The sequence below is a fragment of the Camelus ferus genome, chromosome 2 (genome assembly GCF_009834535.1).
Source record: "Camelus ferus isolate YT-003-E chromosome 2, BCGSAC_Cfer_1.0, whole genome shotgun sequence".
In the NCBI taxonomy this organism is placed as follows: domain Eukaryota; kingdom Metazoa; phylum Chordata; class Mammalia; order Artiodactyla; family Camelidae; genus Camelus; species Camelus ferus.
In genome coordinates this window covers 69,747,210-69,765,054 of record NC_045697.1, presented here as the reverse complement: position 1 = coordinate 69,765,054, position 17,845 = coordinate 69,747,210, and the positions used below count along the sequence as shown (strand labels likewise).

At 36.1% G+C, this 17,845-nt stretch overlaps 1 long non-coding RNA gene across 1 annotated transcript in view; it reads right to left on the bottom strand.

The window, feature by feature from the left end:
- Window positions 1-2,212: 2,212 nt before the first annotated feature.
- Window positions 2,213-17,845, bottom strand: part of LOC116657550 — a 47,249-nt gene continuing 31,616 nt past the window's right edge. Inside the window, exon 3 of the long non-coding RNA XR_004312673.1 lies at window positions 2,213-2,360. This is a non-coding gene — a long non-coding RNA (uncharacterized LOC116657550). The remainder of the gene's footprint in view (window positions 2,361-17,845) is intronic.

Below are 17,845 nucleotides of genomic sequence, written 5' to 3'. Positions count from 1 at the left end.
TTTCATTCACTATCCCCCCTCCAAAAAATGCTTGGGGTCCCCATGACAATTACTGAAGTACATACTCCCTCCATGCTTCCTGAGCATCTCCAGGAGCTAACATTCACATGGTCTGAATTCCTGCTCCTCATGAATCATTTTTTAATCATCCCACTGGTCAGCTGTCATCCTGGAGCCCTCCTTATTGGGGGGTACTTCACTATATGCTCTATTTTCCCTCTCCCTGTAGTTCCTAAAGCACCAATACAAGGCCCTTGTGGATACCAGACTTTGCTGATGATTGAGGAAAGATAGATTACAGTACAGTGTGACATAAACAGACAATATTAAATTTAATATTAGGCTCTGCTGCTTTCATGTCCTCTGGCCACCCTCACTCATGGAGTTTTACATGAGCTGTCTCTCTTCTCTCTCATATATCATTCAAGCCCATTCTTGCCCTCCTCTACATTTTCTCCAAGAACTGGTAATTCTGGTGCACCCATCCACAAGCAAAACACCAAAAATTGTCCCTATTTTATTACTTACCCTAATATAATTCTTATTTGTCTACACTTCTTCCACTTAAGCTCTGACAGAAGTCTTGCCTTACATTACCATCCAAAACCACTGAGGCATTTTTCCCACACCAATCTGAACCTTTTGTTTTTCCTTGGCCAAATGTCACAAACTATAGCCAGATTTTAAAATAACACGTTTTCAGGAGAGAGACCAACATGGCAAAGTAGAAGGACATACATCTACATGTGTGCCAATTCTCACTGAAAACAAACTGGAGACTGACAGACTCTTATACAACCAAGGCTTTAAGAAAGATCCACAGAATCAGGCAAGAAGGGAGGAGAAGTAAAGAGAAGTGATCAGTCAGGACCTGCGGAGGGGACATAGATGAGGAGGGGGATTACATGGGCTTGGGGATCCTCCTTGGGGAGTAAGCAGTGTGAAATACATATTGGGCATCTAAGATCTGGGGTCCAACATTGGGAGGGCGAATTCTCTTAGCTGGTTTTAAAACCAGTGGAACTGATAGTGAGGCTGTAAGAAACCTAGACTCTGCTCATGAAGGATGCATACACACTTGCTTATTCCCGAAACAAGGCAGAAGCAGCAAACTGAAATCATCTGGGACTCTGATCATTTTCTCACATACTCGGTGTGCACCAGCCTGAACCAAGTGCCTGCTCCAGTCCGTGTTCCATGGCACAGTCCACATTAGGGCAAGGGCTAATGCAGTGAGGGGGAGTACACAGTTGTGCAGGATGGAGTTGGCTAGGGCCCAACATGGCATCTGAATGGGGTGAAGGTGGCCAGTGCTGGTGCCCATGGAGGCAAATCAGAAGCAGTTCAGAACTCTAACTGGGACTGAGACTGCCACAGCTCATGCCCTGACCCGTGCTAAGCACCCATACTGCCTTTCTTGCACCAGCACTGCTCCTCTCTGGGGCAAGGGTGTGAGTGCTGGGAAGGGGGAGAGCACACACTTAGAACAGAGCCAGCTCAGATCCAAACCTTAGGGTTTTTGCTCCAGTAACTTAGAACCTGATCCCAATCCCAACAGGGTCCTTTTGGCCACTGAGCAGAAGAGCAGCTCTGGCTCACACCTGGCTCCGGCTCTAGCCCCTCTATCTCCACCCCACCTCCTACCAAGGTGATAGCTGCCAGCACACCCTGGGGGAAGATGTGACTCATGCTCACTTCAGATCCAGCTCTCCCCCTAAAGCCATTAGGCACACACAGACTGTATAGGGACATTCCCACACAATGACAGCCCTTCAAGACCAGAATAGGTAACTGTTTCACCAAATTTCATAGAGCAAAGAAAGTTAAGCAAAATGAGAAGACAGAGGAATTTACTTCAAATGAAAAAATAAGAGAAAATCCCTGAAAAACCAACAAATGAAACAGAAATAAATAATTTACCAGATAAAGAGTTCAAAGCATTTGTGATAAGAATGCTAACTGAATTAGGAAAAAGAATAAATGAACACAGTGAGAAAATTAATAAGGAACTAGAAAATATAAAAAACAGTCAGGACTGAAGAATACAATAACTAAAATAACTAGAAGGAATCAACAGCAGACTAGGTGATATAGAACACATAAGTCATATAAAAAATAGAAAAATGAAAATCACCCAATCGTAACAGTGAAAAAAAAAATTTTAATGAGAATAGTTTAAGGGACCTTTGGGACAATAACAAGCATACTAACATTTGCATTATAGGGATCCTAGAAGGAGAAGAGAGAGAAAAGGGTGGGAAATGTATTTGATGACATTATTCTGAAAATTTCCCAAGTCTTCCCAGATATCCAGGTACTGGAAGCACAGAGGGTACTAAACCAGATGAACCCAAACAGACCTGCAACAAGACATATCATAATTAAAATGGCAAAAGTTAAATATAAAGAAAGAATTCTAAATGCAGTAAAAGAAAAACAAAGTCATATACAAGGGAACCCCCATAAGGCTATTAGCTGATTTTTCTGCAGAAACTTTGCAGGCCAGAAGGGAGTGACATGATATAGTTGAAGTGCTGAAAGGGAAAAGCCTGCAACCTAGGATACTCTACCCAGGGAGATTATCATTTAGAATTGAAAGACAGATAAAGAACTTCTCAGATAAGCAAAAACTAAGAGTTCATCAATACTAAACCTCCCCTAAAAGAAATATTAGAAGATCTTCTCTAAGTGAAAAAGAAAAGGCTACAACAAGAATCTATAGGAAAGGAAAAAAAATCTCACTAGTAAAGGCAAATATATAGTAAAGGCTATGGATCAACCACTTAAACAAACTAGTACAAAGATTAAAAGACAAAAAATCATAAAATCAACTATGACTACAACAAACAGAAAAGGGACAAACAAGAAGATGAGAAATATGACATCAAAAAAAAAAAAAAAACATGGGGAAGGGGAGTTAAAAAAAAAAGTAGATCTTTTATAATATGTTTAACCTTAAGTGACTACCAGTTTAAAACAAGTAGATAAAGTTGTAGGTCAACCCCATGGTAACAACAAATCAAAAACCTACAATAGATACACAAAAAGTACAGAGAAAGGAACACAAGCCTATCACTAAAGAAAATCAACTCATAAGGGAAGAAACTAAAAGAATAAAAGAACAGAGAAAAACTACAAAGACACTAGAAAACAAGTAACAAAATGGCAATAAGTGCACACCAATCAATAATCACTTTAAATATCAAAGGACTAAATGCTCCAATCAAGACATAGGCTCGCTGATTGGATTAAAAAAGCAAGACCCATCTATATGCCACTTACAAGGGACTCACTTTAGAGCTAAAGACACATAGAGACTGAAAGTTAGGAGGTGGATAAAGATAATTCATGCAAGTGGAAATGACAAGAAATCTGGGGTAGCAATACTCATATCAGACAAAATAGACTTTAAAACAAAGCCTATAACAATAAAGTAACACTTTTTCTTCCTGTTATATAAGTATACCCTTGCCTAAATGGATGTATATAAATTTATCTAAGGAAAGTGTATATGAAGCAAAACATTGTAATTCCTCACCAAAGACTGATAAAGACTCTCTACTGAACTTGAGTCAGGCTGTTCTGAGCCCTCTTCTGACTACGCTCTGACCTTAGGTTCTGTCTTAGCCTGCTTACTTAGTTTTAGCAACAATCCTTCTGGGTCAATTTAGCAAAAATCCTCCACCCTCAATATCTGATCAAAGTCCTAAACCCTCACCCTTTATATCTTATCACCCTAGTATGCCTTCAGCAAGAATCTGTTGAGTTGATCTAGCAAGAATCACCCTAGTCAATGCTTCCTCTTAGTAAACTTCCTTCCACTGACTCCCAGCCTACTTCTTGGCTATGAATCTCCACGTGTCCTTGTTGTATTCAATGTTGAGCCAGATCTCTCTCCATTATTGTAAAACCCCCATTGCAGTAGCCCTTCTTAAATAGTCTTCCTTACTGTCTTTAACTAGTGTCGTGAATAATTTTTTCTTTAATAGAAGTCAGTTATAACTGAAGGTTATAAGAAAGTGAAGGTATCCCAAGAAAATGCATATTTTCATTGAATCATCAAAATATTCTTAGCTTTTAAAAAACATGAAAGAACATAAAGCTTATTGGACTTAAATTCAATATTTAAAGAGAAAATAAGACAAGAATTAATGGCATGTTGTTCTTCAAAAATGTCAATGTCATGAAAGATAAAGAAAGCCTAAGAAACTGCTCACAATTAAAGGAGACAAATGAGATATGACAACTAAAGGTGATAAATGATCTCTGGACTTGATTTTGCACTCATAGGGGGAAACAGGCTATAAAGGACATTACTGGAAAATGATTAAAACTGGAATATGGACTGTAGTTATTTTTCCTTATACTTTAAAGAAAATTTTTCTATTTTGAAACAATAGTAGGTGGTCCTTACTAGATGCCATTCTCATACTAGGATTTCTAAACTGATTTCTTAGGACTGGTTTATGAGCCTTATGCAAGGTTTGGGGTTCAGAATTCAGTCCTAAGAAATCAATTTATAAGCTACACCTAAGACACAAATGAAACTAACTCCATAATAGACAACAATAAAGAAAAACTAAGTATGAAGACGAATATATATATATAATATATATGTACACCAGAAAATGATACACTGTAAATGACTATACTTCAATAAAAAATAAAATAAAATAAATTTTTTAAAAAAGAAAACCCAAGGAGGATAAAAAGAAAGATTTATACTTAGGGGCACTAGTGGTATACATTTTGGGATTTCAAAATGAAATTATAAAAGGAATGAAATAACTGTCTAAAGTTTAAAAATACACCAACAGCAGAAAAATTAAAATGAAAAAACTCCGTAATTGGATATGTTAACATTATGTGACTGTTCTTTTCAGCTTCAAATATTTGTTGAAATAACAAAAGGTCAGAAAGTAATAATTCTCATAGTATCAACCCAAGATTTGGGATTTCACTTTGTTGGTTCTACCAGTTTTTTTTTTTTTTCCCAACATAGTTTCTTAAATTACATAACTTTAGAGCTGGAAGGGATATTTTGAAGACAAGATCTAGTTCAAGCCTGTCACTTTACAGATGATACAATCTAGGCACATAGATAACCATTCTTGCTCAAGATTACATAATAAATGGCTGAATCAGGACTTGATCTAAGGTCTCCTGACTTTACCCCTACACAGTACTTGACCCGTACATAGAAAAATAAGTCCTTGATTTTGTGATAGAAAGGGAAATCCTATCATATGTAAATATAGGAATGAAAATTTCTTGAGCAATTAACCATGGGTCAAATTAAAAGAATGAACGTCTATGAAACTATCTACCCAGCTCATCTTTTCACTAGGTTCTGCCTCTTCCTTAAGTTTATAAGATCCTCAGAGTCATCCTTTATTGATGGGACTAAGTGCAGTACCAAAACTCCTTGAAAATTTAGCATCCAGATGAAAGAAAATGTGTTATTTAGCCTCTTTTTAAGAGTCTGGCCGAAGAATTTGTGACCTGGGGAAATAGTCATAATTTCAACCACATGAACAGAGAAAAGAAAGCCAATCTGCAGCAAGAGGATTGAAGAGCAAGCACAGACAGAAGCAGAGAAGGGAGATGGAGCAATCCTGGTGGAGGTCTAACACCTAGTCCCAATTCCTTCCTGAAGCCGATTTGCCTCTTTGCTTTGGGACTCCATGACACATCGCTCTATATTTATAAATAAATCTCTGGCCAAAAGTCAGCTCAAGTGAGATACTGCAACCAAACAATCCCAAGTAATTCTATACCCTTTGCAATTCAAAGCATAGTACATTCCAAGCAGCCCTTTATTTGTGTAAGGTGATATCCATCAAAACAGACACATTTTCTTTCTCACTAGCAGTAATATATTTACACTGATCCATTAATATTTTCTCACCCAATTCTCTTTGTAATGTTTAAAGACAAACATTAGCAATTTAACAGTTTGATTTAAAGCCCTGGAACAGAAAAAAATCTAATTAATTCACAGGAGTTGAGCCAATAATGTTGACATAGCACACTACTCAACCTACTGGCTAACAAAGAGAAGCATGTGGTAATTGATGTTGTGAAGGAAAAGTACTGCAATCCGTATCAGTAAACAAAGAATGCTGAAACCATCAAGTCATCAGCGGCTGCCGCCACTCCCCAGTGAAGACAAGCCTGTAGCCCAGCCTCTGCAGCCACTCACAATGGGGCATTCTGAGGGGACTCAGAATAATAAAGGACAAGATACTGGCCCTAAATAGCTAGGTGCTTGTCAAAGGAATGAATTCAATGAGCCTAAATGTTTGCTTCCTCCCATACATAGAAAAGTGCTAAATTCTTTAACTTGAGATGCCTGGTTTTCTTTAGATAACAAGTAATCTTTTATTGTTCCAACTACCTGGTCTTTGTTGTAAAGCTCCTATATATCCTAGCTCCTCCCCTGCCTCATCGGAGCAGTCCCTCAGAGCCATCTGAGGGGCTGTCACCCCAGCTGGAGTCCTCCCGCCAAGTAAAACATGACTCTCAACTTTTAGGCTGTGCATTTATTTCAGTCGACAATATATACATAAAATTTACACAAGGAACAGGAAAATCATAAAAGTTGAAGGGGCTAATATTTATACATGTCTATTCATGGGAGATATTTTGAATTTAAGTCATTAATTTTCTTTAAGTAAATGCATCTCTAGAGCGGAGAATAAGTAAGGAGCATTCATTCAGGTTTATTGTGATACCGATTGATTCCCCAATATGATTCTTCTCCCAGATGATTAAACTAAGCCTAAAAGCAACTTTTAACATTCTCCCTTGCAATCGTTATTGGCCTAGAAGAAACGGGCATGTGATTTGAGTTGGCCTAATTAGCTTACAATCTCCCATGAGTTTAATTCTGTTATCTCTGGGTTTGTTTGTTTCTTTTTCAGGACTACCTCATCCTGGATGAGATGACATTTTTTTTTCTGGAATTGCAAATCTAGTAATCAAATTCAAACCAGTCTTCTCTCTCTCCCTCTTCCTTCTTCCCTTCCCCTCTATCTCAATCTCACATGAATAAGGAATCATGTAGTACCAATTAGGAATTGTGATCAAAAGGAGAATCAGCCCTTGATGAATTCAATAGTGACAGCAGAGCAAAAGATAAAATTGGGGTTCTTTCTAACATCACTGAACCACTAAATTAACCAACTCCAGAGCCAGCCCTACCTCTGGAAATCTAATTAAAGCTATAATGATCTTATTAAACCAGTTTGAGTTAGAGATTTCTATCATTTTCTGCCAAAAAAATATCTTGAATAAGCTAAGCCCCCCTTAGTCTAAATAAAATATTCCCAACTTTCTTTTGATTTCCCAAAAGCCAACTGATGTGTCTGAACTCTGAAGTCTAAATGGACCTACTGATTAGCAAGGATATGGCCTTTGCAGGGATCAGTAATGCATTTCTGACGGGTCCTGTATATCTCCTATTATAAATTAACTAATAGGTATTACAGTGTGCAGTCACCTATAAGTTTAATTTTATGACTCTTTTCTCAGAAGTACCTTATCCTTGGATGAAAAAAAATTTCTGCTTTTTAGAACTCTAAAATTAGTAAGAAAATCATGGGTCAGATGTTTATGATATGCTATACGAATATATGAATCTGTATTCCAAATTATGCTTTAAAAGGATGAATACATACATTTGTAAAGTGTAAGAGTAATCATCTCCAGCAATACACAAATCATCAATTTTCTCAGTAATTCATAATAACTTCTAATTATTCCATCCCACCACCACCTCTCCCCCAAATCAAAAAATAAAATGCAACAGTTAATATGCTTTTTAAAAATGCATTGACCTCAGGGAGTGACTCTTCTACCTTAACTCAAACCATCTCAGATTAGAAGTATCTTTCCTCTTATCAAATAGCCTTAAGACTGCAACACTATGTGAATAACTACAGAAGCTCCAGAGTGGTCTGGAGCTGGAAGCGTGCCCCCACTCCTCATGGAGAGTGTCCCAACATCTTCTTGGGAAAAGAATCAGAGGGAACTATCAGTCACACAGGCACATCTTCTTAGCCAGTACTACCCTTAGACAAGGTCACCCTTTCGTGGCAAAACTGCTTTCACCACAAGCAAATGCTCTGTGATTTGGTTAATATTACTTAATATCTGAATTTGGTATCTCCTCACTGGTATAAAATTAAAATATCTTTATAAAGTCAGTACCACAGACCTGTTTGCTCTGTAAAATCCTTCCAGGAAAATGGGTCTCTTAACCATTTGGGTCATTGAATTTCTAAGCCACCAAACAGATGGCCTTGGAAACATAAGTGAAAATAATTAAATCAATTACTAAGATATTTGCTAAACTTGAAACTTAATTTGAGTTACTAGATTTACTGCAGAAACTGTATCTTCCTTCTGTTGTGCGCCAGCTCTCCCAAATAATACTATCCTTTTTTTTTTTCCACTTGTGCATTTTAGTTTTATTTATTTTTAAAAACACAGAACCATTATTGTACATGTTTTATAGCCTTGCTTAAAGTCACTTAGGCTCATCAACATTACCCATTTCATAGTGCTATTATGGAGGGAAAATGAGAAAAATGCATGTATAGCACTTACAGTGCCTACCACATAAAAAGAAATCAACAAATGTTAACAACTACTATTGAAATCATACTGTTTTATAATGCTTTATATTCAGTTAACAATACATAATGAACAGTTTCATGCTATTAAATCATATTCCACAATGTTATTTTGATTGCTTCAACATACACCATTAGATATAATTATATTTTCATGGATCTTGTCTTGTTGGGCATTTAGATTGTCCTTTTTACTATTAAATCCATGCTTCAAAGAACATTCTTATGGATACATATTTGTATATATCTATGCCTATTTGCTTAAGATATAGTTCTAGATTTTTTCTTATTTAAAAATAATATATACATTCTGTTTTAAAAAGCAAGTGGTATTACAAGTTTTATACTACTGCTAAAAAGTATTATTAGTGGTAGTAGTAAAATAAGTAATATCTTGTTTTTATAATAAAATAACAAGCTTATGTTTCATTTTCCCTATTCTAAGTCCACAGGCAATTATGTTCATATTTGTTAGTTTCATATTCTAAATAATATTTTTTACAAGAAATCACTTGACTTCTTAGAAGGGAAACTAAGAAATCTTCTGTCTTCACCACCTACCTTATCATTATATTTGATAAACTGGTATTTAGTATTTATAATGTACTTTTATTCACTATAGGGACATGTAATATGTGAAGATATATTTTTAGTTTTCTATGTAGCATTATTTTTCCATTGTAACATTTGATTATCTTATTAAATTCGATGCTGTGAATACTATCCTTTAAATTAAAGTTCCAGATCAACTTCCAGGAATCTTCTCTTATTCCACCCACCACTTTTCAGTTCATCACCATGATTCCTCTCCTTCAAAGTGGGTTTAAAATTATTAGATTCACAGATTGGTATTTCTGTAGATTGCATACTGTCATCCTTTTTCTCTGATTGGATTGAAGACAGGGTGTCTCTCTTTCCCCTAATACATAACCCAAGTACACAGTATCACACAGTACACTATAACTCAAAAAGATTCATCTAATATCTGTGAAAGCATTGAATGATTTCAAATTTAAATTAGTTAATAAGTACTAAATATTTTATATTGGTAAGGCAGTGCAAGGACACAAGATGAGAAGTCTTTGTACTTAAGGAGGAAGGTCAAGAAAAGAACAAAATGTTTCAGATTACAAGGCAGAATAAGATGGATGATATAAGAAACACACCAATTTCTCCAGGTGCTCAAAAGAAGGAAAATAATAGAACAACAGAAGAATCAGGAGAGACTTCATTTGGAAGCAGATTTCTAAGACGAGTCTTGAATAAAAAGTAGGAATTACACCTGTAGAAGTGGAGATACAGGAACAAAATTAACAAAGGCAGGTAAAAGGATAGCATAGGAGATGTTCAAGTGACAGCTGAGTTTTCCAGATTTGTTGAAACATAATGTAGCTATAATGAAGGAGTGGAATACTAACAGGCAACATGTATGGACAGATAGACTGAAAATCCTTAAGTTCAAGGATAACAAATTCATGCCTAATTTGACAGGTTTGTTAGGGAACCATCGAAGATTTTTGAATAGAAAATTATATGACTTTAACTTGCCTTTGGAAATCTATTCCTGAAATAGGAAGAGATCAGAAGATCAATGAAGAAGTTATGAGAGAAGTACCATTTAAGAAATTGTAGAATAGACTACACTGTATAGCACAGGGAAATATACACAAAATGTTATGATAACTCACAGAGAAAAAAATGTGACAATGAGTGTGTATATGTCCATGAATAACTGAAAAATTGTGCTGAACACTGGAATTTGACACAACATTGTAAAATGATTATAAATCAATAAAAAATGTTTAAAAAAATGATCAGAACTATCTCTCTTAAGCATAGTGTTTAGCATCAACCTGGAATCAATTCAGTTGTTATTGTTGTTTTAATGGAACTGCTTTTTTTTTCAATAAAACTTCAGTGAAATTTGTTAGAAGAAAAAAAAAAAAAGAAACAGTGAGGAATACTACTTCACACTTTCTAGGATGGCCACATGAAAGAACAAAAAGGAAAACAGCAAGTGTTGATGAAAAGTAGAGAAACTGGAAGTCTCATATATTGCTAGTGGAAAATGTAAAATGGTACAACCACTACAGAAAACAGTTTGGTAGTTCCTCAAAAATTAAACACAGAGTTATCATGACTTAGCAATTTCATTCCTAGTTATATACTCAAAAGAACTGAAAATATATGTTCTCTACCAAAAACTTGTACATGATTGTTTATAGCAGCGTTATTCATAACAGCCAAAAGTGAATAAAAAAATCCATCAACTGAAAAAAGATAAATAAATTGTGGTATATCCATACAATATAATATTACTTGGCAATAAAAAGGAATGAAGTAATGATGCATGTTACAATATGGATGAACCTTGAAAATATTATGTTAAGTGAAAACACAAAAGGCCTTATACTGTATGATCCCATTTAAATAAAATTCCAGGGTATGCAAATCCATAGAGATGGAAAGTAGATTAGCGGTTGCCAGAAGATAGGCAAAGGAAGAAATTGGGAAGTATGGGGTTTCTTTTTGGGATGATGGAAATATTCTGGAATTAGTATTGGTGAAATTGCATAATATTGTGACTATATTCAGCAATCACTAAATTTTATACTTTAAAATGATTAAAATAGTAAATTTTATGTTAGGTGAATTTATCTCAATTTTTTAAAAAACAAACAAAAAAGAAAGAGTGAAGAAATGAACTGCAATGGTAGACAAATGGGTGAAATGTTAAGGAATTACAATCTACATGTATTTACAACTAACATATCTCATCAGAGCTAAGGCACCATCAGTTTAAAGATGCACCATAATTTTATATACCACTAAGAAAGAAAAATACTGCCAATTAACTATGATATCCCATTGACAGTAAGAAGCAACTGATATCAGAGATTTTAACTTGTAAAAAACAGCACTTTCAAATCAAAGAAATGTGTAATTAGATATAGGAAATAAAGTAAGTGTAGTCAGAAATAAGATCTAGTTTGTGCAGAAACACAATCAATTCAGTTTGAAATATTATGGATCCCAAATATGTTATTTAGGCATTTATCTTGAGATTAATGAATTATTATTAAAAATTACTATATATACTAATGTAATAGGAGGGAAATTATACTTTTAAACATTTATACCATTGGGAATTTTCAGAACAACTACAAGCCTGAATATCAACAGTCAAAAAAGGTAAAGCCATTCTCATGGAAAGAATCCATGATATTATTTTTAGCATTAGAAGACACCCTCACATCCAAAAGCCCAGGGATTTACCATTCTGAAATCTCTTCTCCAGCTTCCTCTCAAAATACTTCTTAGCAGGTTCTCTGATGTTCACAGAAAATAAAAGCCAGTCCCTATCTTGAAAGAAGCTCATTCAAAGTACAGCACAAAAAGAAAGTCAGAAAGAAGGCAGATACCAAGTATTTAGAGAATTGTGTTAATCTCGATTGTGTTTCCAAGGTAAATACTCAATTTGATCAGCATTTATTAAGCACTTAGTATCTTTCAGGACTGTGAAGTACTCTCTGCAGGATATAAAATATAATTATTATAGCTAAGGAGGCTGGAGGTGGAAGCAGGGTGTCAAAAAAGGACACAAATAGGACAAATAGAGGACAGCAGAGTCATAGGACCACAAGCTCATCTTTCCTCATGATTACAACAAAACCACAACTGACTACTAAAAAACCATCAAAAAAAAAAAAAAAAACTGGAACGTAGCAAAAAACATCCTCTTCAACTGGAAACATAGAGGGAACTTCAGCAGGATGGTAGGAGGGGCATGCTCACAATATATTCAGGCCCCATACCCCACAAGTAGGTGACCCACAAGCTGAAAAATAATTAAATCACAGAGGCCCTCCCACAAGTGTGAGAGTTCTGAGCCCCAAGTCAGGCTCCCCAGCCCAGGGTTCTAGCATTGGGAGGAGGAGTCTCCATAACACCTGGTTTTGAAGGTCAGTGGGCCTTAACTCCAGGAGCCCCACGGGACTTGGGGAAACAGACTTCAATCTCTTGGGAAGTGCACACAGAATCTCATGTGCTCCAGGTCCAAGGGTAGAGGCAGTGACTTCATAGGAACTTGGACCAGACCTGCCTGCTGGTTTTGGAAGTTTTCCTGGGGAGGTAGGGGATGGCTGTGGTTCACCTTGGTGACATAAAAACTGGTAGCAGACATTCAGGGAGTGTTCAACTACATGGGCTTTCCTGGAGGCTGACATCTTGATTGGATCATTAGCACCAAGACCTAGCCCCACCCAACAGCCTGTAGGCTTAAGGGCTGGGAAGCCTCAGGCCAAACAACATACTGGGTGGGAACACAGTCCCACCCATCAGCAGACTTCCTCAGTCCACAGCCACCTCTAGGCACAACCCCATCCACCAGAGGGCCAGGACTAAGCTCCATTCAGCAGTGGGCAGGCATTGGCTCCTCTTGCCAGGAAACCTGCATAAGTCTCTAGTCCAGCTTCATCCACCAGGGGGAAGATATCAGAAATAAGAAAACAACAATCCCAAAGCTTGTGGAAGGAATCCACAAACGCAGGCCAGACTCTACACTGGGACCAGCTAGACCCTGGCCCTTGGAGGACAAGAGAGATGTTTACTACTGGGACACATAGGATGTCTCCCATAGAGGGCCACTTCTGCAAGGTTGAGAACTAACCTACCTAAAAATACAAACAGAATGCTAGACAATATGAGGTGGCAGAGGAGTATCTTCCAGGCCAAGGCACGAGATAAAATCCCAGAAGAAGAAATAAGCAATGAGGAGATAGGCAATCTATCTGAGAAGGCATTTAGAATAATGATGGTGAAGATGTTCAGAGAACTCAGGAGGAGTATAGATACACAGAGGAAAATTTTTAGCAAAGAATTAGAAAATATAAAGAATACCCAAACAGTTGAAGAATAAAATTACTGAAGTGAATAACAGACTAGAAGGAACCAAGAATAGACTAAATTAGGTAGAAGAACGGATCAGTGAGCTAGAAGACAGATTAGTGGAAATCACTACTGCAGAACAGAAAAAAGAAAAAAGAATGAAAAGAAATAAGGATGGTTTAAGAGAACTCTGGGATAACATGAAGTGAATATTCATGTTATAGGGTCCCAGAAAGAGAAGAGAGAGTACCTGAGAAAATTTTTGAAGAGATAATAACTGAAAACTTTCCCAACTTGGGAAAGGAAACAGTCACCCAAGCCAGGAAGTGCAAAGAGTTCCACACAGGATTAACCCAAAGAGGAACACACCAAGGCACATAGTAATCAAATTGACAAAAATTAAGGATAAGGAGAAAATATTAAAATCAGCATGAGAAAAGCAACAAATAACACACAAGGGAACTCCCATAAAGTTATCAGCTGATTTTTCAGCAGAAACTCCATAGGCCAGAAGGGAGTGGCACTATGTATTTAAAATGACGAAAGGGAAAAGTTTACAACCAAGAATACTCTATCCAGCTGGGCTCTCATTTGGATTTGATGGAGAAATCAAAATCTTCACAGATAAACAAAAGCTGAAAGAATTCAGCACCACCAAACTTGCTTTACAACAAACGTTAAATGAACTTCTCTAGTCATCAAACCCCAAGAAAAGAGAACAAAAAGACAAAAGAGAAAAAAAAAAAAAAGAACTATAAAACAAACCCAAAACAATTAACAAAATGGCAATAAGAATATACGTATCAATAATTACCTTAAATGTAAATGGATTAAACCCTCCAACCAAAAGACATATATCAGCTGAACGAATACAAAAACAAGATCCATATATATGCTGTCTACAAGAGACCCACCTCAGACCCAGGGACACATGCAGACTGAAAGTGAGGGGATGGGAAAAAATATTCCATGCAAACAGAAACCAAAAGAAAGCTGGAGTAACAATACTTATATCAGACAAAACAGATAACAGCGACAAAGGACACTACATAATGCTCAATGGATCAATCCAAGAAGAAGATGTAACAATTGTAAATATATATGGACCCAACATAGGAACACCTCAATATATAAGGCAATTGTAAACAGACATAAAAGGAGAAATCACAATAGCACAATAATAGTGGGGGAACTTAACACCCCACTTACATCAATGGACAGATCATCCAGACAGAAAATCAATAAGAAAATCCAGGTCCTAAGTGACATATTAGACCAAATGGACTTAATTGATATCTACAGAGCATTCCATCCAAAAGCAATAGAATACACACTCTTCTCAAGTGCACACAAAACATTCTCCAGAATCAAAGTAAGCCTCAGTAAATTTAAGAAAATTGAAATCATACCAAGCACTAAATTCAAAAATATATATGCAACCCCAATTTTCATAGCAGCACTATATACAATAGCCAAGACACAGAAACAACCTAAATGTTCATCAACAGATGACTGGATAAAGAAATTGTGGTATATGTATACAATGGAATATACCTCAGCCATAAAAAAGAATAAAATAATGCCATTTGCACCAATATGGATGGACCTGGAGATTGTTACTCTAAGTGAAGTAAGTCAGAAAGAGAAAGAAAAAAACCACATGATATCACTTATATATGGAATCTAAAAAAAAAAAGGACACGAATGAACTTACCTACAAAATAGAAACAGATTCCCAGACATAGAGAACAAACCTATGGTCACCAGTGGGTAAAGAAGGTGGGAAAGGATAAATTGGGAATTCAAAATTTGCACTTCTTGGGGAGTGACGGAAATGTTAGCTATCTTGATTGTGGTGGTGGTATCATTGGTGTATATGTCTATCAAAATTCATCAAATTGTACAGATGAAATATGTGTAGTTTACTGTACAGAAATCATACCACAATAAAGGTGTTTTTTTTAAAAGGACACAAATAATAGAATATGAGACAGAATAAGTTTTGCTTCATGTAGCTATCTATGTGTGAGCAGTAAAGAGTTGTAAATACAATGAGTGTTGTAGTAATTCCAAGAGGGAGAAGATCACACTTAAATAGAAGGGGTGGAAAAGGTAAGATAGATATTAAGAAATAGACCTTAAGAATATGTTTGTTTAGTAGGCAGAAATGGCAGCAGTAGGTGTTCTAATCTGGGGAAACAGTTTAAATAAAAGTATGCAGGCAGGAAGGCACACGGTGCATTGGAAAAAGGTCTATCTGGGGTTGAGACAAGACTACAAATAGGGAAACCTGGAAGATAAGGTTTGAAATACAGGTTGGGCTGTAGTAAATGGTCTTGAATATCAGGGTGAGTGTTCAGTAGGAATTAGAGTTCTTGATGGTTTTAGACTAAGAGAATGATACAATAAAAACTGTTAAGAATAATAATCTAACAACATTTTGAAACATGGACTGGCAGAGGGAGATCTGCAAATAAGAAAATCAGTAAAAGGGCTATGATGATAGTGCATGCAAGAAGTAGTAAGAAACTTATTACACTTATCTACTGTGTGGTAATAAATACAGGAAGAAGGAAACAAAAGACACATGGCAGGTAGGATACACAGAGCTTGTAAACAATGCAGAAAGCAAGGTCAAGGGAGGTTTCAGAACAGTAAGAAAAAGAATGGAGAGGCTAGTGTCAAAACAGGAAAGTCTGAGAAAGGAGTCTGAGTTGTGAAAGAAGACAAAACTGTTTCGTGAACATGAACACTATAAAAATAGAAACATCCAAGAGCAGATGGAAACTCCTATCTAAAGTTTGGATTAAAAGGAAAGAAATCATAAAAATATGGTAAGAAAGTCTAGAAAAAATTAAATGCTAGATAAGAATTTTTTAAAGGTCATTTTTTTCAAAATGAGGCTACAAACAACTTTCAAAAAAAGTTTCAGTTAAAAGATAGAGATGGAAACCAGACAAGAAGTGAAATATGGGTAGTGAGAAAGTGGAAGCAAAGAGTATAAATTATACTTCTAAAAAGTATAACAGAACAACTTAAATGTCCAATAATAAAATATTAAAATCTGGAGGAGTCAGTGGAATACTATGGGAACATTAAAAGAAATGATATAAAGAAAACATACTGATAAAGATGGAAAAAATATGTTGTTAAACATTGAAAACATATAACACAGAACATTTGGATGCACTAATATTGAGACTCAAAATATATAAAGAAAAAAGAAAAAAACTATAACAAATGAAAAAAATCCATAGTAATAATTTTTAAACATCTCTCAGTAGTTAGTAGAATAAGAGAACAAAAATCTGTATGAGCGGGCTCCAGTACATCACTGATGCTTATCCTCATTAATAATCAGAGAAATATAAATTAAAAACACAATTACATAGCATTACATACCAACAGATTATCAAAAATTTTTATGTCTGGCAATTCCAAGTATAGGCAAGAATGTGGAGCAATGGGAAATCTCATACTTTGTTGTTGCTAGGTGCAACCACTTTATAAAACTCTGACCTTGTCTATCAGATTTGAAGACTGATCAATTTCCCTCCTAGTCAAAATATTTAACAACAGATATGGGACACTCCATTTCCCACAAACAGCCACGCAAGCATGACTCCAGGGGAGCTCTGGCCCACAGTACTGGTGGTCACAGTCCCAGGAGGTCAGATAGGCACTAGATATTTGCCTACCAGGGCCCAAAGACTACTCTGAATTGGTACTAGTACTACGTATTTCTGCTCTTTTATTCTCCAGTCACTTTCATTCCCTTTTTGTTGCTGTATTCTGCAACTCTGCTGAAAAAATGGTATTTATTCACCTAGAGACCACAAAACATTGGAGATTGAGAGACAGGCTCACAAACCCAGAGGGGCATGAAAGTATCTCTCAACAGTGACTTAACAGGCCTCCCTAAGGCTGCAACAGAGTTGAAGGGAAACTTAGGGATTTAGCGCAATGGCTTTTTACCAACAGGATCAAAATTACTCCAATATTTTAACAGTTGGCATCACCTTAATAGTGTGTATTGGCTGCATAGAAGTCCTGAATATTCTCTAAAGAAACTCAAGCACTTGTCCAGCAGGATACACGGGAGGAATTTTTATGTAGTTCTGATTTATCACAAACAAAACATGAACTGGATGAAAAATTGTAGTCAATGCATACCAATGGAATACTCTACTGTAATAAAAATAAACAAAGTATGGTTACAGGCAAGTGGATGAATCTCACAAACACAGAGTTGAGAGGAAAAAAGACATGAAAGCATACATACGCTATGACTCCATTCATATAAAGTTTTTAATCAGTAAAAC